Consider the following 23253-nt stretch of genomic DNA (forward strand, 5'->3'; position numbering starts at 1 on the left):
TCGCATTGAATTAATTTATGCACTAGTCAAGTTGTGGAGAAGAATTCTGACCAAAGGAATAAATCATGAGAAAGAAGAAACAGAACCAAAAAAAAAATACAACCCAAAAACAAAAACAAAAGAGAAGCAAGAAAGGCGAGCATGTAGTGCGCCTCGATCTGTATTCAAACTTCACAGTTCTTTCTCTGGATGAAGATAGGATTCTCCATCGTGAGTCCCCTGGAGTTGTCCTTGCACCTTAGGTTGCTGAGAAGAGTGCAGTATGTCAGGGTTGATCCTCACGAAATCCATATATCTGTGGCTGTGCACAACGTTCTCCTGGCTCTGCTCCGCTCACTCAGCATTATGTTGTGTAGGTTTTTTCCAGGTTGTTACGAAGTCTGCATCATCCCCATTTCTTATGGCACAATAGTATTCCATCACCTTCATATACCATAGCTTGTTCAGCCATTCCCCAATTGATGGGCATCCCTTTGATTTCCAATTCTTGGCTACCACAAAAAGAGCTCCTATAAAAATCCTTGTACATATGGGTCCTTTTCCCGCTTGTGTGATTGCTTCTGTTTCTTACAAAGAAGTAGATATTGTGCTCTGAACTTAAAGTTGGACTTAAAGTCAGTGTGTTCAAATCCTGCCTCTGATACTTATTAGTTCTGTGACCCTGGGTAAATTACTTAATTTTTTTCAGCCTCAGTTTCTACATCTGTAGTACGGGGATAATAATAGTGCCTACCCCACAGGCTGTTTTGAGAATCAAATGAGGTAGCATATGTACAACATTTTGAAAACCTTAAGTTGCTATATAAATACTAATTTAAGATGATGATGTGTGCCTTTGATCTCATATCCTTCTGTCTTCTCCTGAAGTTTTGAACTCACCTTTCTATTTTTTTTTATTACTCTTATCTACTGGATTATTCCTTGCTGCTTACAAATTCATTCAAATCTCTCCCAAACATATAAAAGTTTAGATTCTATATCTCTCTTCCATGTCCCAGCCAGATTACCAGAAAAATTCAAGTGTACATTCATTGCTTCTACTTCTACTTCCTCTCACCAGGAACAACCCCCATTCTACTGAAATGGTTATTTTCAAATTTGCAAATAATTTAACTTCTAAGGCCAATGATCTTTTCCCCTCAAACTTCATTCTTCTTGAATGCCCTGCAGTGTTTAATGTTCTTGACTCCCCTCTCCTTCTGAATCTTTGTGCTTTCCTTAATTTCCATATTTCTCCCTCCTGAATGCCCTCCCACTTGTCAACTACTTTTCTCAGTCTCCTCTGCTAGTCTATCATCCTTCCCAACCCTCTTATGACCCAAGGTTCTCTCCTGAGACTATTTTTTCTTATATCTCTACATTCTCAATCTTAGTTATTTCATAATCTCCCACATTTTCAATTCTCAAATATAAGCAGATGACTCCTAGACCTTTATCTCCAACCCTAGTTTCTTTCTTAACCTCTAGTCCCACATTATTACCTGCCTATTGTAATCTCCAAATTGATCTCTAGAAGGATTTTCAAACTAAACAGGTATAAAATGGAATTCATTAATCTTCCCCACCTAAACTCACTCCTTCTTCAAATTTCCTTACTTCAGTGAAATAAGCAGAGAATCATCTTTTACTCTCTCCAATACCTCACCCCCTCCATATCCAACCTAACATTGCCAAGTCTTGTGATTCTAACTCCAAAATATTCTCCCATCTATCTCATTCTCTCCACTACCTCAGCTACCATCCTAATTTAGACCTATAGATTTTTAAAACATATTCCTAATTTTACTTTCTGCTTCTAAGCTTTCATCTATCCATTCCACCATCCACTTAGCTGCCAACACAATCTTCCTAAAGTACAAATCTGACCATATCACACCTCTTATCAAGCTGCTTTATTCCCATAGCCTCCTCAGTATGGCATTAAAAATGTTGCACAAACCAGAGCCAGCCTACCTTTCCAGGCTCATCATACATTGTTCCCCTTCTTATGTTGTCATCTAGCCAAACTGGCCTACTTGTATCTTGAACCTGACAACTCCTGTCTCTGTACGCTTGTGTTATACCTACAATGAATTCTCCTCCCCCCCAAACACAGGTATACCTCTTAAAATTCCTGGATTCCTTCAAGGCTCTGTACCTATCATACTTCTATGAAAGGCCTTGCTTGAACCCACTGCTAGCTAGTGTTCCTTCCTCCCTCATGAACTTATGTTTCTATAGCATCCCTCCCTCAGTAAGATCAATGTTCCTTGAGGTCAGAGGCCATGTTTGTTTTGTCCTGGTATTTTTCAAGTCCTAGCCCAGTGGTTTACATTTATGAATCTAGGCAATTTCACCATAAGGAAGAAGAAGAATCACTTATTAAAAGCCTACTATGTGCCAGACACTTTGCTAAGTTCTTTAGAAATATTATTTTAGTTGATCCTCATGATACCACTGAAAGATAAAGTGCTATTATCAGCCCCATTTTATATTGAAGAAACTGATGCAGAAAGATTGTGACTAGCTCAGGGTCACATATCTAAGTGTCTAAGGATAGATTTGACCTGAAGTCTTTTTGACTCTAGGCAGTTCACCACCTGCCTGTCTCTAAAATAGGAAGAATGCGAAGTTGTGTTTAAACAGTAAAGACAATGTTCAGAAAGAAGTTTCCCAGAATGAAACCTTTCACCATGAAACTTCAATAATCCAGAGTCTACAATATGAAGAGAAAAGAAAACTTACCCAAGAAGCCTAGTTAATTGTCTCAGGAATTAAGACAAGAAAGCTGGACAGGACACTAGAGGTTACATCTACATATATGATATATACACAAATATATACACACACGTGTGTGCGCATGTATGTATATATAGTATACATGTATATACAGTATACATGTGTATATGCACACATGTATACATACATATGTGTGTACATACATATGTGTGTACATATATATATATATATATATATATAAATATATAAGAAAGTGTGTTCCTTTAGCCCTCTGCTTGTAGATTAGCTACCTCTCAAATGACTTGTTCTGCTTTGTTAGAAATCAGAGGGAGGTCCTTTAGGCTTTCTGAGGTGAAAGAGAATAAAGAACTGGCTACTTTTCATGGATACCTCTACTTTAAAGATAGAGCTAAAACAAAGCAGACAATCTAAACTTAAAAGGCAATCCCAAAGTGGTGGTTATTCAGTTGCTTTAGTCATATCTGCCTCTTTGTGAGTTCATTTGGAGTTTCCTGAAAAAAGATAATGGAGTGGTTTGCCATTTCCTTCTACAGCTCATTTTACAGATGAGGAAACTGAGGCAAACAAGGTTAACTGACTTGCCCAGGGTCACACAACTAGTAAGTGTCTAATGGCTGAATCTGAATTCAGGTCTTCCTGACTCTAAGCCCGTAGCTCTATCCACTGTATACCTAGATGATTTTACTTTTTAATAGCCTACCACCTCCAGGATTTTGTCCCTGGCCATTCCATGTGGAAGTGTCCTCTCTCCTTTCTCTTAACTCTTAAATGTCGCTCTGTATCTGCTGCTTGCTTTCTGGGGTTGACCCTACCCTAAGACCAATGCAAGAATCGCATACCTGAAGACCAGCTGTGTTGTTTCCTCTCTACCTGTGGCTTAGCCTCCCAGCATCATTGTACTACTCTGTTCTATCTCCACAATGACCACAAGGGCCATTGTGGGCCATCTGTACAATATTCCATGGCTTCCTTGTATATACTAGTCTCTTAATAAATGCCTATGTTATTGGGCTGGAATTCTGAATTCTAAAGATATAATATATTTCTCCAACTTGTAGTAATATGTCTTGGCAGAAAGAATCTTCCACTTCCTCTCATCAAGTCAATTCTCAATCCATTGCTATATAGTTTCCAGCAATTCTCATTCAATTAAAACTATTCTCTTCAAATTGGTAAATAATTTCTTAACTGCTAAATCCAATGGTCTTTCCCCCCGCCACCCCCCACCAAACATCATCCTTATTGAGCTTTCTGTAGTGTTTAATGCTGTTGATTGGCCTCTCCTTCTGAATATACTTGCTTTCCTTGATTTCCATGAAACTTCTTCATCTGTTAAATGGCAATAAAGACTTTCTCTCTGACTGGTGTACAGGGATGATGGGAGGAAAGTCAATTCAAATCAACAAGCTTTTATCAAGCACCTACAATTTGCCAGACACAATGCTAAGTGCTGGCAATACAAAGAAAGGCAAAATTAGTCTCTGCTCTCACTTTGTAGGCTTAAGCTACAATAAATACTAGGCCTAGATTAGTCCTATGATTAAGGTAGTTCATTTCTGGGAGCAGTTGAAATACTTTACTTTCAGCCTATTCATTAACTTTTACAATTCATAATTTCTGTTGTGGACACCGTCTGCCTTCCCATCCTAAAGCTTCTAGATGTCACGAGATTTTCCTCAGGATATAGTCCTAAAGAAGCTTTCCCTTTGTTTTCCTGAAGAACCCACATGGAATTGCAAAAAGATACAACATGAAGTCAGAAGCCTGATGTTTGAGTCCTGGTCTTGATATTAGCTGGGTATCATCATGCAAATCATTTGAGGACTCTGCCTTACTACTTAGGATCATGGAATACAGATCATAGATTTATCTGGAAAGGACCTTAGTAGCCATTGCCTCCTTTTAGAGGAGGGGAATTAGCATCTGAGGGCAGAGGGGAAAGGGGAAAGAGAACAAATATTTATTGTCTACTAGGTGCCAGACAGTAATAAGCACACAAAGATCACAACTATTTACAACCATCACCTCATTTAATGCTCACAATAACCCCAGGAGATAGATGCTATTATTATCCCCATTTTACAGTTGAATAACTGAGGCAGGCAAAAGTTAGATAACTTTCTCAGGGCTGCACAGCTAATACCTGTTTGAGGCTGGATTTGAATTCAGATCTTCTTGACTCTGGGCTCAGTGCCCTATCTGCTGATCCACATAGCTGACCCAGAACTTAAATGACTTATCTAAGGTTACATAACACTAATATACAGGAGAATTTCAGTCCAGGTCCTTTGACTCCAAATTTACTTCTCTGTACCATGCTACCTTATCAGTAAAATGTAGACTGCTATGCTATCCAGCCAGCTGGTATGAGTATGTCACAGTGTTTCATTTTTGGATAGGTTATCTTCTTGGAAAGGGATGGTATCTTTTTCTTCTTCTGTCTTGGCTCAAGGGATGGACAGAATTAGAAAAGGCCTTATATAGAGCATCTAGTCCAATGGACAACATGATGAAAGAAGTCACCCCATGGTATCTTTGGTCATTATCACCCGACTTCTACTCAAATGCTTCTAAGGAGGAATTTCTCACCTCTCACAAGGCAACCCACTATGTGTTGGGAACACAGCCAATATGTAATAAGCATGTGATGATCTGATGTGAAAGGCATGCCTCTTTGCCTATATGAAATTCTCTTCACTGAAAGGAATTCATTGGTTGTGATGGCATGCTGGCTTGCTCTACTTGCACCAGTTAATTCTAGTCTTGTCATTCTTCAAAAGTGAATGAGAGATGATGAATGTTTTTTAGATGAAGTCCTTGGAGCACTGATGATCACACCACCACAGTAAAAGACACTGATAACCACACTTAGCCGTTATTAAACAATATTTGTGATTGCAAATAAGAATCACCAAAGTCCCATTTTATTGCATTTACATTCTTCCCCCTACAATCACTGCACCTCACGAATCTCAAACTCATTAAGCTTGGAGTGAAGCCAACTGTCTTCAGGAAATAGTACTAAAAATTAATGATGGTGTATTGCTAGGAAAAAAAAATTACAGGGGGAAAGGAGACATATGGTTAATGATGACATATTATTGCAGGAAAATGCAGCAGTTTGCACAAGTAGCAGCTATGGGAATTCATTGTGGGTCTATTCTCATTTCGATGGACAAAGTTCAAAACCATTTAGGTCCCCTCTAAACTATGCTGTGAAGTTTCTTTGCCTCTACGACCATATTTGATATATGTCATTACTCTCTGGACGCTGAAGTTCAGGATCTAAGGGGACATTGTTATAAAGTAAGAAAACTGCATCGGCATTGTCAATTTCCTCCAAATTGAATTTGGCAAAGACAGAGTTTAGTACAAACATATGGAACATTTGAACACCCATACAATAAATCCACCATCAGGAATGAGATGGCTGTTATTAAATATCTTGCTTAGAATAATGAATCCTTCTTACTTTAGTCCTGAGTAAAGAATAACAGAATCTGAATGAAAGGTATTCACTCTTTTCAAACACAGAAGTGGTTTACTTTTCCTATATGTTCAAAGGAATGCAATCACTCTAATATGTCACATTTTCAGCAGTAAAAATCATACAATCTTTAGAAAGATGCAGAACACCTTGGATGGCACATAGTCCAACCCCTTGTCCCCACTGCCCAGGAACCAGGGTCCATTTTATGATACATAAGAAGCTATTCTTTAAGACCTTGCTAGATCTGGTGCTAGAAGTAATTTGATATCAATGTGCTTCAATGAATCTGTGCTCTTTTTAATATTGGTACTTTCTCCATTGGTATGGGTCACATTCTATTCATACTTTCTTAATCTAGGTGAATATTGTCCATACCCTCCCCCAAATCCTCCACCACCAAGTTCCCCAACACAATGGAAAGCCTTCTTCTGGATCCTTTAACATTCCACGGGTACAATGCTATGCCTAACTTGTCTATCTATTATCCTCCACTTTTGTAATCACTGGTAACATGTGCAGGCTGCTTATGCAGTCTCTCGTTCCTCCCCAATTTTCTAAACTTTTTACACCTTGCTCTGGTCTATATACTCTGGTATCCAATGATACGTGCCTCTTTATTGTTCCTCACACAGTCTGATGAAGGAGATGTCATCTCTGAACTATATGCATTTTCACTGGCTGTCCCTCATGCCTGCAATACCCTCTCTCTTCTTCTCTACCTCCCAACTTCACTGGCTTCCTTCATATCTCAAGCTAAAGTTTTACGTTCTAAGTCTTTCCCAGTCCCCTTTAATGTTAGTGCCTTCTCTGTGAAACCACAAATTGTCCTTCATATATCTTGATGATGTGTAATTATTTGCATGTTGCCTCTCGTTTTAGACTGTGAACTCTTTGAGAGCAATGACTACTTTATGCCTTCCTTTGTCTTTTCAAGATTAGCCCATTACCTTTCACAGAGTAGACACCTGAAAATTCCAGCTGACTGACTGACTCACTGACCTGAGTTCAAATTCTGTCTCAAACCTTTACTAACTTTGTCTACCAAAATATCAGGACATCACGCTTCTTTTCTCAATCAGTTCAGTGTCTAGTTCACAGTCTTTCTGTCTTCCCCAACTCCTGTGTTCATAGTAGTGGATTTCAACATAAATAATTAGATGCTACATCCTAACAAAATTGAGAATGTTCAAATGTGGCATTGAAGATACAACATCAGAAGCTCATGATAGGAAATAATTGCAAGGCAAATACAATGCACTAAGGAGCCAACACACACCATGAGACCAGATGAGACAAAGAGAACAGAGCCCGTGACAAGAATATCTGTCATCAGGAGAGTTGGGTCCAGCAAACACCAAGAGATCAACAGAGCAAACTTGGATCAGGCCTATCAAACAATAATGATGATCCTTTAGCATCAGATAGAGAACTTGCTTCTCCACACATATGCCCTGGGTACATATATTGACTGCGTGTGTTCCACTGATGGATTATGATTCCTACATGTGGCTGCTCTCCTCAATGATGGCAAGTGTATTGAGGGGAGAATATCTCTTAGGTTTATAGGGGGCAGGGATTGTTTTATTGGAATTTCCTTACTATGTTTTTTTATTAAATTAAAATTCTAGTTTGTGGGGCAGCTAGGTGAAGCAGTGAGTAGAGCACTGGCCCTGGAGTCAGGAGGACCTGAGTTCAAATCTGACCTCAGACACTTGACACACTTACTAGCTGTGTGACTTTGTGCAAGTCACTTAACCCCAATTGTCCTGCCTTCCCCCCTCAAAAAAAAAGAAAGAAATTCTAGTTTGAGCTAATTATATTTCTGGCTGACCAGAAAGCACATTGTTAAGGAACCATAAGTTGAGGACCATGAACTTGGAGTGGCTATTGTGTATATGAGTGTATCTGTGTGTACTCATGGAGGATGTTCCAGGTGTGACAGACGAGAGTTATCTAATTGGAAGATATTTATAAGGTAATGTTTTACTCTACTGAGTCAAATGTTTTATAATCAGCAAAATAAGTTGCAATAAAACACGTTTGTTTGATCTTTCAGTCAACTGGCCCACTATCAAAATTACTTATGATAGCCTATCAATTCTTATTTTATTTGCACCTATAACATATAAATATATAAATTATATTATATAAAATCATATAGATTAGCATATAAAATTATTTAAATTATATAAATAAATTATTTGTATATAAATGAAAGATCAGATCTTACAGAGATAAGACTATAAGTACTTCTCTCAATAGCCATTGACTTCACAGCAATCTATTTTGTATTTTTGATTTGTTGTTTTTCCCATCTTTTAAAACACTGAAAGTTCATCTTTCATAGAATAAGTTGTATCTCCTAAATGTACTCAGCATGACCCAGCTGCCTTTCCTACTTTAAGCTTCTTAAATGTTTTTCATTTTGTCACATAGCACAATAGCTAAAGAGGGGCTACAGTTATACTATCATTGAACATGAAAACAATTTGCTATATTACACTTATGGATTTGTTCAATTTTAAAAATCATATTTATTCCACTTCATTTATAATAGTTCAATGGATTAATTTGCTTGAGTCTCATACCTATTTTTCAGAAAATGTTTTTTTTTCTCTTTGCCATAGTTCATGATCTTCTTCTGCGATAGGGTGGCTCCTCTATATTAATATCATCAGTAGTTATCCAATGTCTCATGAGAATATAGTTCAAATTCCATAACTTGAGATCAAAAGACATGCACAAGTTGGTTTGCCTCTCAGATTATCTCCCTTAAAAACTTTCTATTCTAACCAAGCTCTGATACTTGTTGACCCCTGAACAAATCCCCTAATTTCCCCCTTTTGCCATTTATTGACACACTCCTGTACTCCTAGAATACACTTCACTACTGTATTTGATTGACAAGGTCCATTGATGAAGGTTCACCTTAAATTATCACCTCTTCAAAACAAACAAAAATCTTCTCTGATTTTCTCAATAAAACCATGCAAAATTAATTTAATATAAAATTAATTCGATGCAATACCTAGGTATTAGGTACATTTTCTGATCAAGGAACAGTGCTCAGTGGAGAAGACATAGTGATGAGCAAATAGTGCAGCCTTTACAATCTGGGAATATTAAATTTAGTACAAATAAGCAAAACGAGCACAGGAAGAAGGTGTCTACCAGGGAAGTTCCTACACAAACCTGGTGAGTTCTGAAGGTACTATGCTTTCTTTTTGTGCTTTGTCTGTATCTTATTAATTGGGGATAACTTGGTCGGTTTGGAACAATTTTAGGCAGAACTACACCTTGGTCCTGGGCTGGCCATATTTTCCTCCTTCCTTTTTCTAGCAAAGATAAAAGGCAAAAGAATCATGTTTTGACTTTAATCCCTATAGTACACCTACACAGAGGCTTGCTGTCCAGATAACCAAAGATGATCTCTCCCTGAGTCCCAGAGTTAGCTTCTTATCTCAAGAACTGGAAGCAGCCAAAGAAGTCATGGACCATCTAGAATTCTGAGAGACCAATTTCCTGAATTAAAATTCTGGGTCCTATCCAACCCTGGCAATCATGTATAACTGGAATAAAACAGTTACAAATTCTTCCAACCTTATCTTCCCAAGAAAGTGAAACCATATTTCCATGTGGTAGGAGTTCCTGAAGACCTGCCTTTCAAAGTGAAATGGAGAAATCTCCAGGAGCGTTAGCTTTGGCTTTGCCTCTTTAGGAACTGCAAATTTGACAGTTTAAAATGCAGCCTTCAAGTGAGAGAAGGGGAAGTTCCTGGACAATGCAACCCTCTGAAAGAGAGAGAAAGGCACTGTAATTCAATGATCTACCAACACAAGGGAGAATTCTTGGGGAGCCTTATCCTCTTGAAGAATAGAGGATGGGACCCACACAGTACAGACAGCAATGAGTCACTAAAGGTACAACATCAGAGATCATTAAAATAAAAAATAAACTGGACTTAATAATGAAATCATGCAGATTAGATCCATTATAAATTTACTTTACAAAATCTCAACTGAGCCCTAAGTTTAGCAATGTATAATTTTTTGATTAATCAATTCATTATTCCCCTCACTACAATGCTTTTTCCTAACCTTTTCATCCCTCTTTAAACTTCTTCATCCCTCCATGACTCCTTTGCCCTCACTCTCTCAAGAGGAGAACCCTTGCCTCATCTCACATTCAAATCCCTTCCCTTTGTATCTCCCTCTTCACTCCTGTCTCAAATGAATTAACTCCTCTCTTTGTCAAATCAAACCTCTCTGCATTCACAGTATTAATCTTATTTGATTCTATTATATGTAGCAGATTGCTTCTTCTACCACTAATATTATTTCTATTATCCATCCCTGGCTTTAGCTGCTTTCCCACTGTCTACAAACCCATCCATTTGTCCCCCACCAGTTATCATACCATATCTCTTTCCTCTTTTGTGGCTAAGCTACTTGAGAAGTCTATGTACAACTGAGGCCTCCACTTCTTTCCCTCTCACTCTCTTCTTTAATCTCTAAAGTCTGCCTTCTAAACTCATTATTCAACTGAGACGGCTCTATCCAAACTTACCAGTGACCTCTTACTTGTCAAATCTAATGGTCTTTTCTCAGTCCTCATCCTTCTCGATCACATTTAACATTGTTGCTTACCCTATTCTCCTCATTGTTTTCTTCTCTCTAGGTTTCTGTGACACTACTCTATCTTAATTCTCCTCCTACCATTTTGAGTGATGCTTTTCAGTCTCCTTTGCTAGATGGTTAACTATGTCATTCCCACTAATGGTAGGGGCCCCCCAAGAGTCTATCCTGGGTGCTTATCTCTTCTCTCTGTATACTATTTTGCCTATTAATCTGATCAGCTTCCATTGATTCCATTATCATCTTTATGTTAATTATCTTCAAATCTATTTAACTAGCCTTAATCTCTTTCTTAATATCTTCGTTTATATCTCCTTCCACCTACTATAAATGGACATCTTAAATTCAACAGGTTTTCCATGACTTGAACTCATTATCCTCTCTCTCCTTCTCTCCCCCATCCATCTCTCATCTTCCCAACTTTCATATTACTGTGAGCTCCTTGATCACAGTGACTGTCTTTTGCCTTTTCTATGTATCTCCAGCACTTGACACCATACCTGTCACATAGAAGGTCCTTAATAAATGCTTCTTGACTAGCCTTGACTTCTGATAGCTAATCAGAAAGTCTAGATCCAGTGTGAAGGAGGATGTCTCTCAAAGCAACCACAAATATATTGTGTTTTTATTTTTGAGGGTTTCCTACTAAATCTAATTCTGGAGGATTATACTATAAAGAAAGATTTATATCTGGGTCTTTGGAGTGAAAGTGAGTTTCACCAGAATGTGGGAAATTATGCTAACATATTCTCCTCAATTACAGGTTTTTAGGTAAACTCAAAAGCACTTGTCAGATTTGTTGTAGAAGGTATTCTGTTTTGGATATGGATTGAGTGAGATGTAATTGAGGTTCCATAAGATTCTGAAATCCTGTAGTTCTTTAAATGACTCTCATACTTCCAATGAAAATGAAATCTCCATGGACTCAGGGAACTATTCATTTCTGAATTTTCTTCAGATCTCTGTATATAGTAGATGCTTAATAATTTCTTCTTTAATGAAAAAATAAACCCAGAATGGAACAATTTTTAAACCATTATTTTTGTCATGTATCTTCCTTATTCAAAGCAATCTAACCAATCTTTCAATCGAACCCCACCATATAGCTATAGATTTGAGAGACTATCTTCTCCCACTCTGAGAAGTTTGTTAAAGTGCCGTTCAGGGAATGGGAGCAAATGAAATGGCATTCCCTACCCACAAGACAAATTTAATTTCACAATTGCAGCATGAGGATCAGTTTACTTTGGCCTTGAGGGAAGAAGATGAGAGATGGCTACAGGAACACACATTATCACGTCCTCCATCCCATTTTTAAAGGTAAGAATTGACTGCTGGAGTCTACCAAGAAATGAAGATGTATATCAAATCAATACAAATTAACCTACAAAGACAAAGTAAATTTTAGACACAGAAGATTCCTACATAGCTATCTAGTCTAGCCCATACATGGCAAGTATTCACACAGCTTTTGCTCCTAAATATCTCTGGTTATAATGACCTTGTAACACTTTTTTTGTCTTAAGATTTTATTAGTATAGATGACTCATTTTATCGATACACCTCTCTTCTACCTACATCAAGAGTGGGGAACCTGTGGCCTCGAGGCCAGATGTGGCTCTCTAGGTCCCCAAGTGTGGCCCTTTGACTGAATGCAAACTTCACAGAACAAATCCCCTTAAAAAAGAATTTGTTCTGTAAAACTTGGACTCAGTCAAAAGGTTGCACCTGAGGACTTAGAAGGCCATATGTGGCCTCAAGACCACAGGTTCCCCACCTCTGAGTCCTACACAGATCTACAACTGCTTTTGAATTTATATACTTGTTAACTCAACTCAGGTTATTATGACTCTGATGAAGAGACAATATGGCTTCAGTAAGAATAGGGCATTCAAGTCTTATTTATTATTCTTGTTTTAAAGATCACTAAATGAGAGAATATTGTAGATCCTATTAACCTAGATTTTATAAAAAGAAATGGCCTAAAGTTTTTCCTACCTTTCTAATGGAAAAGATGGACAAATGTGGGCTAGATGGTAGCAAAATTAAATAGATTATTAACTATTTAAACAGCCAAAATCAATGAATAATCATTAAGAGTTTGATATCAGTTTGAAACAGAGTCTCTAGTGGAGGGCCCAGGTATTTGTGTTTGGCTTTGCGGTATTTAACATTTTTTATCAATGGCTTGATGAAGGTGTAGACAGTATACTTCTCAGCTTTTCAGATGACACAAAGCTGGGGAGATAACTAACACACTGGATGACAGAGTCAGGATCAAAAAGATTTTGACAGGCCAGAAAATTGGGCTAAATCTAATAAGATTAAATTTAATAGGAATAAATGTAGTCTTACACTTGGTTTAAAAAATACTTTGTAAGTACAAGATATAGGAGATATGATTAGACAGCAATTTGTCTAAAAAGATCATGGGTTTTTATTGGATTTCAAATTCAATAAGAGTCAACATTAAGACGACATCTGAAATATTAGGTAAATTGTTGAATCCACAGTTTAAGGAGTCCATTATAAGCCGGAATATACCTCAGGGAGGGTGAAAATAATGATGAAAGGCATCAAGTCTATTTCATATGAGGATCTATTGATGGAAAACAGGATGTTTAGCCTACAAAAGAGAAGATTCGGGCTAGGACATAATAACAGTCACAAAGTATTTGTTGGGATGTCATGTGGAAGAAGTATTAGACTTGTTCTCTTTGGCCTCAGGAATCAGAAGTAGGATTAATGGGTGGAAGTCACAAAGAGATAAATGTAAGCTTGTTTTTAAAGGAAATAATGTTCTAAAATTTAAAGTAATTCTAAAATGGAACGACAAAATCGACTGTGTCTAGAGGTAGTCTGTTCTCAGGACAAGCAGAGACTGGATGACCAGTTAAGTGTATTATATTAGAAATTACTGGGTGGAAGGGGTGTGGCTTGGACTATCAGGACACTAAGAGCCCTTCCAAATATGAAATTCTACGATTCTGTGGTTAACTTTGATCACAGTTTTGCACGGTAGGGTAAAGCAAAATATTGCATTATCCATGGAGCAAACTTTTAAAGAAACCAATCATTCTCCTCCATCTTATCTTCTCTCAGATAAGCAGCACTTTTTGTACCATGATTTTGTGTCCTCTCTCTATAAACTATACCTAGACTCTTAGAATTTGAGGGGAGCTCAGCAGCATTTAGTCGTATCTATCCCAGAGCATGAATCTGCTTTACTATCCAACTAACATAGGACCATGTAGCCTCTACTTCAATGTCTGCAGCTCCTGAGGCACCCCATTCCAGGTTAGAACATTTCATATTGTTAGGAAGATTTTCCTTATCTTGAAATGAAATCTGCCTCCACTTTTCCCTTTGCAACTAAATGAAACAAGAACAATCCTTATTTTACTTGATACCCTTTCAAAGGTCTAAAGACAAGAGGTATTCCTTAATTTTTCTTTTCCATTCTAAATACCCCCAACCCCTTCACCTTATTCTCATTGCAAATTTTCCAGTCCCTCTACCAACTGGGTTGCATTCTTTTGGACATCCTCCAGTTTTTCAAAGGCTCTCCTAAGTGAAGACATCCAAAAATTATCATTTGATTGATTTACTGATTGAATGAACATAATGCTCCAGATAAGGTCTAACCAGAACAGAACATCATAGAATTTTTAAGTTAGATTGAACCTTAGAGTTCCTCTGGTCCAACTCATAACTACATAAGAATACCCTCTATAACATCCACACCAAATGATCATCCAGCTTTATTTTAAAACCTACTACTTTCAGAGGTAGTCTATGGGTCAGACAGTATAAATTGGTTGGAATAATAGGAGTTCAAACTATTAAGATTATTATCTCTTTTCTGAAGAGGTTTTTCATTGTCTAATGCAGAATTTAGACTTAATATACAATGAAATGCCCACGTCATTATTGGAACCTAATCCATGGCAAGGTGCTTGGAATCAGAAAACCAAATTGATTCATCACATCAGAAAAAGGTGACTCTTAGTTCAGTTAAACAAATTTGAAATGCCAATTTTGGGTAAAGATCTATGGTTTTAGAGCTAGAAGGTGCTTTAGAAATCATCTAAACCTCCTAATGTTTTACAACCTATATTTAGACTCTGTCCTCCTCTCTCTTCGTAACAATTGTCAAATAGTAGCAAAATTATTTTTCTAATGCACAGATATGACTATGCCATTCCCAGGCTCAAGAAGCCTTAGTGGTTTCAGCTTATGTCTTTGATAAAAACTTGTATTTAGCATTTATTACCCTTCACACTATGATTCTAAACTTCCTTGATTCATTTCACATTGCCACCCTTGTGTATTCTATGTTCTATCCCAATTGGGTTATAGTCCTCCACTCTACATTCTTATCTCCATCCCTGGATACAGATTCTTCATTCCTGTACTATACTATACTCCCTCCCCACTTCTGCCTTTTAGAATCCTTGTTGTCATTCACAGCACATCTCAGGGGCTGCTTCTCATAGGAAGCTTTCTTGCTGCTCTCCCTCATTATATTGTAATTACTTACCAGCATACATGTTGTTTCCCTCTCCAAGGAAAGATTGAGCTATCAGGTAATAACACTAAGGAGAGACATCAAATGCCACAATGGCAGAATCAACTTGAGAGAGCAATTGAAGACCTCCTGAAAGGCATTAGATGATTACATTAATATCTAGCTATTAAGTAGAAAACTTGAATGTCATGTGGCCCAATTAAAGAAAACAAAAAAAAGAAACATTCAGGAAAGAACCCAGAAAATAAATGAGTATCAGTGCATCTAGATTTCCTTAATTTAAAAGCAAAAGTTAAAAAGTCAAGATGACACAAGGAATCAAAGCAACACACACACACACACACACACACAAATACAACACAACAATACGGATATTTCAACATCAATTAATAACTACTGCAGAAGTTTAAAAGTAAAGAAATCAGAAGCAAAATAGACCCTTTCAAGGAATAGAAGAATATGGAAAATTTCAAAAGCAACCAATGAAATAAAGTAAAATAGAAAATCCCCATTAGTCCTGTGTGTCCTCCCTCTACTTCTATAGTGTTGTTGTTGGAACAGTGGGAAAAAGGGCAAGGTGAAGTAAGGATGATATAGTTTTCTAGTCTACAAATAGACTGAATTGTTTCTACTAATTACCTAGATATCATATTGGTTCATTAATGAACACAAAACCAACATTTTGATGGATTTCACCATACCAAATACTCAATCTCCATGCTATAAAATATAGAAACCTGACAAAAAAAGATTAAAATAATGTAGGAATAGGGTGAGGTATATACCCTCCCTGTTACATTATCTGATAATAGTTATCCTTAGGATGTTGTTGTTGAGCAAGCAGAGATGATATGCTTTGGTTGAACTGCAAAAAGCAATTATTTTATCCATTTGCTTTGTATTCTGTAGAACATTTAATAATAAACGAACAACAGGAGGATAGGGACTTCTCACCATACCATTTCTCTTTGAACCCCATTATAACTAGAACAATGGTCTAAGAATAATAACAATCATCAAAACAATGATGAATGTCACCCTTATTAATCCCTAACTTCTTGATCTATATAACAATATAGATTATGTAATTAAATGATGGAAACTGTGCAACATGTGCCAACAGTGAAAAAAATACCATTTACCACATACATGGAGAGACATGATGATGTACCTAAATTTTGCACCAGAATCTCACCATCCTTTTTGTAAGTTTTTTCAATTGATTTTAGGAACATATTCTGTTTCTTACATCCCCATATTATCCCAAGTAACCCTTCACTCCTCGAGGGTCATCTGATATGACAAATAGGGTTTTTTTTGAGAGACAAAAATCAGCACAACTAATTGACATATTTAAAAAATGCAAAAGACATGTACAAGTATAACACTTGTGAACCTACCACCTCCACAAAAGAACAGGTTGAAATTTGTCTTTTCATATCTCTTCATTTGAGTCCTGCTCAATCTTTATAATTTTATTTTATTTGCTTTTGATTTATTGGCATATTGTTCTTTTTTTACATTGTTTTCCTTATTGTATATATTGTTTTCTTGGCTCTTTTTGCTTCAATCTGTAAGAATTCATATAAATCTTCCCTGGTTTCTATATATTCATTACACATTTCATTTCTCATGGCACAGTAATAGTCTATAACATTCATGTGTGGCAACTTGTTTAGCCATTCTCCAATTGATGGGCATCTACTTTGTTCACTTTTCAAAACTAACGAATAATTAATCACTCACTATACTACAAATAAAACACTCAAAATATCTTTGAAAATTCAGTCAATAAATTGTACCAGTACACAATTACCATTACAAAGAGAATTGTTGTTTATATCCAACCAGACATGATATTAATCCAAAAAAATTTAAGAACAACATATTTAATAGATACCACTCAATATTCATAATCTCTAAACTAATTGAAGGCCTAGTGGGGAAAAAAAAATTAAGAATACTTGAGACTTAACATCAAGTAGTAACTTCCAGGTGATATGACAAATAGATTTTGGCCTAGACACTTTCTTCAATCTTTACAATCTCTCAAGCCTCTCCAAATTAGGAATTATTTGTAAGAGATAAAAAACAAATCAGCTGTTTTCATGGTCTATGACACCAAGAACCCAAGGAAATAAAAATGCAAGGTACTAACACAATAATGCTTAACTCCTAACAAATTACTCAGAATTTCCCTCCCCACTGCCCAACATGGTGAGGTGGTATGGCTATACAAGCTGATTCCCAGGCTTACAACAGAACTTAACTCTCTTTCACTTCTCTTCTTTCAGTCCATCAATTTTCTCATGCTGTGGCAGCAATGAGGGAAAAAAGCATTTCAGCAACACACTGTGCCCCCAAAACACTCTGTGCCTCAATGGAGCTCTGCCACTAAACAGAAGAGTAGAAGGACCTGGGGCAAGACAATTGTACGTAAATGTGTGGCACTAAGCATGAATAAAAGAACCCTGAATCTTGCTGGGTCTGATACTATTCCCCCTAAGTCACTCAGGCTTTGAGATTGGTGAATTATAAATTGCTTAATTTGGAAAGATGATGAGACAGCATTGTGATTCAAGCCCCAGACAAACTATAATCAAAGGGGAGAGATTCAGAAAGAGAACAATAAGGAAGAATGAGAGAAAAGACTGGAATTACCAAAGATCTGAACAAGAAGAAAATTCATTGAAAGATTGTGAGCATAAAAAAGTTAAACTATACGAGGTAGATATTAGTAAAGGAAGGAAATATGGCTCTGGATCAGGTAAAACATTTCAGTAGTCTAATAATAAATATTGCAAGTCAAAAGGAAGATGAATCAATAATCATAAGGTAAAGAACCCCATGGATGCAGAAGAGAGCAAGGAATCACAACAATATGTTCCTGAATAGTTTAAAGGGGAAACAAAAATTGTGAAGGTAGAATTTATTGCCTGCATATAAGAAATAATTGGTAGCATAGAAAAAATGTGAATCTACTGTGGAAAGTCTTACAAAACAAATAAAAATAATATATCTTATTAGAAATGTGAATACACTGAAGTAAAGGACAATTCAAAAAAGAAAAGCAAAAAGCAACAATGTTATGGCAGAGCAAATCTCCATACAAGCAAAATGTATTGATCTAAAAGACAGGATACATAGAGTCTACTTAATGATAATAGGTTTCCCAGAACAACACAATTTTTTTTAAAAAAGCCTGAAAATCATAATGGAAAAATAATACAAGAAAATCACAGAAATAAAAGAACACAGAAACAAACACAGAAAACAATGTGTCAACCAAAAGAATGCATGGATTGGTTCCAGGAAAAAAAAACTAACCAAACTGAACTATATTGCAAAATAATAAGAGAGGCAAATCAAAACAACCTAACGTGTTCCATTCAACATAGCCTGCTAATTGGCAAAGCGGACAACATGTGGTAATTGTCAATAATGTATGGGTTGCAGGAAGATAAGTACACTGATACATTATTGGTAAAGCTATACAATATTTTTTAAAATTTAGAATTATGCAAGTAAAGTGTCTATACATTTTGATCCCAATAAATAATGTCATTGATAAAAAAAATCCCTAAATGCCAAAATAATTATAGCAATACTTTTTTGGTGATAGTAAAGAATTAGAAACAATGTAGATGCCAATTCATTGAGGAGTAGCTAAGCAAATTGTGTTACATGAATGAATAAAATATTATTCTGCTATAATAAATGTGATGAATTCAGAGAAGCATGGTAAATTTATATAAACTGATGCAGAATGAAGTAAGCAAATCCAAGAAACTATATACAATGCTTACAACAATGTAAATGGAAAGAACAATAACAAAAATGTAAAAAGTGAGTATTTCAAATTTGTAAAGAACAAATTTGCTTTAAAAAAGATATGAGAAGATACTCACCTCACCACTCTTGATGGGGGTCCACAAGGGTTGCACATCGCAAATATTTTTAGATTATTTCAGTGAACTAATTTGTTATGCTTTTTAAAATTTTATTTCTCTTTAAAAGTCTAATTTATTAATTTGATGGCTTTCTTGGGAGGGAATGAGGAACGTTAAGGGGGGAATATATGGTGATATAAAAAAAATGAAAAAACTTATTTAAAAAATAAAAACCAGGGGCGGAGCCAAGATGGCCGCATGAAGGCAGCGTCTTACCGGAGCTCTCTCACAAGGTCTGTCAGATTCCCATAAAAAAGTGAATTTGAGCAGATTTGAGAGAGTCAGAAACCGCGAGCAGTCTGCGTGGGGCAAATTTCCGAGCCGGGAGAGTTTGAAAGGCCAGAGGAACGAACCTGCAGGCGCGGAGAGTGCCCAGTGCAGAGCTGCTCCAGACCAAGGCGGAAGCGGCTGGCCGGGAAATCCACGTGGGAGACGGGCTGGGAGAAAGCTGGGCGCCCGAAACCGGCGGAGATCCCCAGGACTCCCAACACAGGACTGCAGTCTCTGGGAGCGACGAGAGGCAGCTCAACGCCATCAGCTGCGAAAACACCCACTCCTGACGCTTGCAAAACTCAGGATCTCGGCCTCTTGAACTTCCGGAAGACTCAATGGCTAGGTAAGCGGCTCTAACCCCTCCCCCCCTCACCCAGAGAATTCCTCGGGGAAAAAAAAAAAAAAGAGAACTGAAACAGAGGAGAGAGTAGCAGGGCCTCACTGGACAAATACCAGCAGCTTATTAGTCCCAGAGGGGAAGAGTCGGCAGGGGGCCAAGCCAGGAGCCCAGACGTAACCTTGCTCCCCCAGGGGAAGCGCCAGTCAACAGCTCAAACAACAAACAGCTGAGACCATTGCAGAAAAGCAAGGGCTGGAGAGCACCCACAGGGAGTGAGACGCCAGGGAGCCAGACCCCTCCCCCACACCTCAGGAAACTGAAGGTTATAATTTTAGACTCACAACCCCCAGAATAAGAAAGCTGGGACAGAAAGCCCTGAGACTCACAGATAGAAATTCGTTCTAACGCCAGCAAAAGGCAATCCAACATGAAGAAGAACACAAAAAAAACCGAGGACAATAGAATCTTTTTATGGAGACAGGCAGGATCAAAATATCGACTTAGAAGAAGATAGCAATGACACGGTAGATACATCAGATACCTCAAAAGCTAATATGATCTGGTCTCCAGCCCAAAAAGCACTGCTGGAAGAGCTAAAAGAGGATTTTAAAAACCAAATTAGGGAGCTAAAAGAAAATATGGAAAAAATGGAAAAAAGGGAGAAAAAATCCACTGACGAAATCAAGTCCCTAAAGAATAAGATTGGCGAAATGGCTATGGAGATTCAGAATCTAGAGAGAGAAAAGGACACCCTGAGAGGTGAAATCAACCAATTGAAAATGGAGGCTCAAAAGCAAAATGTAAACACTAACTCATTTAAAATTAGACTTGAGCAAGTGGAAGCTAATGAATCTATGAGGCATCAAGAAGTAATAAAACAAAATGTAAAGAATGAAAAAATAGAAAAAAATGTGAAATATCTGATTGGCAAAACAACTGACCTGGAAAATAGATCCAGGAGAGACAATTTGAGAGTTATTGGTCTATCCGGAAATCCACGATGAAAAAAGGAGCCTTGACAGTATCTTCGAAGAAATTATCAAAGACAACTACCCAGAGGTCCTAGAACCAGAGGGCAAAATAGTCATTGAAAGAATTCACCGATCACCCCCTGAAAGAGATCCCAAACTGAAAACACGAAGAAATATTATAGCCAAATTTCAGAGCTATAAACTTAAGGAGAAAATACTGCAAGCAGCCAAAAAGAAGCAATTCAAATATCGTGGAACTACAGTCAGGATCACGCAGGATCTCTCAGCTTCCACATTAAAAGACAGGAGAAATTGGAATATGATATTCCGAAGGGCAAAGGAGCTGGGACTACAACCAAGGATCAACTACCCAGCAAAACTAAGCATAATTTTCCAGGCAAGGCGATGGACATTCAATGAAATAAGGGAATTCCAGACCTTCCTGATGAAAAGGCCAGAACTCAATGGAAAATTTGATCTCCAAATACAAACCTCAAGAGAGACATAAAAAGGTAACCGGGGGAAAAACCCCACAAACTTCATTAACCAATAAGCTTAGGTTGTTTACATCTTTATGTGGGATTATATCATCATATGTATGTTCTTTATGTATATATATATATACATATACATATATAAGTCATTCTTGTGAATGGCACAACTATTGTGACAAATGAAAGGGATATACATAGGTTGTGAATGCCTGTATAAATTAACTGATGTAAAGATATAAAATATAAATAAGAGATATAAAGGGAGGGCTATGAGGGAAGTGGTAAGAAGGTTGTAGAAAAGGGTAAATTACACCAAAGGAAGTGGCAAAAAAACATAGTATAGTAGAGGGAAAGAAGGGAGGGAGAAGAGCAGTATTTGAGCTTTACTGTCATCTGATCTAGTTCAAGAAGGGAATAACATACTCTGATAAGTTTAGAAATCTAACTTGTCCTACGGGAAGTGGGAGGGAAAGGGGGGAAAAAGGGAGGGGGGAGGGCAGAAGGAAGAGGAGAAGTAGCAAGTGGGTAACGGTTAGATAAGGGAAGGGAATAAAGAGGGAGGGTTAACTGAGGAAAGCGGCGGTCAAAAGCAAAACTTTGTTGGGGAGGAGAAGGGGAAAGGGAGAAATAAAAGCATAAACAGGGGGAATTAGGATGGAGAAAAAGACACAGATAGAAATCATAACCCTGAATGTGCAGGGGATGAACATTCTCACAAAACAGAAGCAGATAGCAGAATGGATTAAAAACCATAATCCTACAATATGCTGTTTACAAGAAACGCATCTGAAACAGGGGGATACACATAGGGTTAAGGTAAAAGGCTGGAGTAAAATATATTGTGCCTCAGCTAAAGTAAAAAAAGCAGGTGTAGCAATCCTAATCTCAGACAAAGCAAAAGTAAAGATAGATCTAATTAGAAGAGATGAGGAAGGACATTATATCCTGCTAAAAGGCACCATAAACAATGAAGCAATATCATTGCTTAACATATATGCACCAAGTGGTAAGGCATACAAATTCTTAGAGGAGAGGTTAAGGGAGTTACAGGAAGAAATAGACAGCAAAACTATAATATTGGGAGACCTCAACCTCCCCCTTTCTGAACTTGATAAATCTAACCTCAAAATAAATAAGAAAAAAGTTAAGGAGGTAAACAGAATTTTAGAAAAGGCACATATGATAGACCTCTGGAGAAAACTGAACGGGGATAAAAAGGAATATACTTTCTTCTCAAAAGTACATGGCACATACTCAAAAATTGACCATGTACTAGGGCATAAAAACCTCACAATCCAGTGCAGAAAAGCAGAAGTAGTCAATGCATCCTTTTCAGATCATGATGCAATAAGAATCATTTTTAATAAAGCACCATGGAAAAATAAGCTAAAAACTAATTGAAAACTAAATAATTTAATTCTAAAGAGTGAGTGGGCCAAAGATCAAATCAGAGAAACAATCAATAATTTCATTCAAGAGAATGACAATAATGAAACAACATACCAAAACTTATGGGATGCAGCAAAAGCAGTTCTTAGGGGAAGTTTTATATCTCTAAATGCCTACATGAATAAAATAGGGAAAGAGGAGATCAATGATCTGGGCATACAACTGAAAAAGCTAGAAAAAGAGCAAATTGAAAACCCCCAATTAAATACCAAATTAGAAATACTGAAAATCAAAGGAGAGATTAATAAAATTGAAACCAAGAAAACTATTGAATTAATAAATAAAACAAAGAGCTGTTTTTATGAAAAAACCAATAAAATTGACAAACCTTTGGCCAATTTGATTAAAAAAAAGAAAGAAGAAAATCAAATTACCAGTATAAAAA

The sequence above is a fragment of the Trichosurus vulpecula genome, chromosome 1, assembly GCF_011100635.1.
Source record: "Trichosurus vulpecula isolate mTriVul1 chromosome 1, mTriVul1.pri, whole genome shotgun sequence".
NCBI lineage: Eukaryota > Metazoa > Chordata > Mammalia > Diprotodontia > Phalangeridae > Trichosurus > Trichosurus vulpecula.